Below are 500 nucleotides of genomic sequence, written 5' to 3' on the forward strand. Positions count from 1 at the left end.
TTTGGAATATATGTAATTTATAAAAATATTTTTTAATAATATTTATCTATCTTTTATTCTTATTTTTTAAATTTTTTAAAATTTAATAGGATCACTTTATAAAATAATCTATTGGAAAGACCATTTGTGAATTTTGCTACTTATTGAATAATTTGGTCTATTTGTTCTTCCAACTTTCTAATTGAAGCACCTTTATTTTAGAAGTTGGACCTTCTTTCTTCAATAAAGTCTCTAAGGCTGCGTTTGTTTTTAGAGATAGGACAGAACATGACACTGAAATGGAGACAATAGGACGGAGACACTAAAAATTATCTTTTATGTATTGTGTTTGGATACGATGGACAAGACACTAACGTAATGTCTAGTATTATGTTTGGATACACATGGACAAGACGAAAATATTATATGAAATGACTAAAATAGCCATATGATTCCAAATTTTCTACATCAATACAAATTAATTTAATAAAAAATGAGAGTACGTAGAAGTACGGAACTTG

The sequence above is a fragment of the Arachis ipaensis genome, chromosome B03 (genome assembly GCF_000816755.2).
Source record: "Arachis ipaensis cultivar K30076 chromosome B03, Araip1.1, whole genome shotgun sequence".
NCBI lineage: Eukaryota > Viridiplantae > Streptophyta > Magnoliopsida > Fabales > Fabaceae > Arachis > Arachis ipaensis.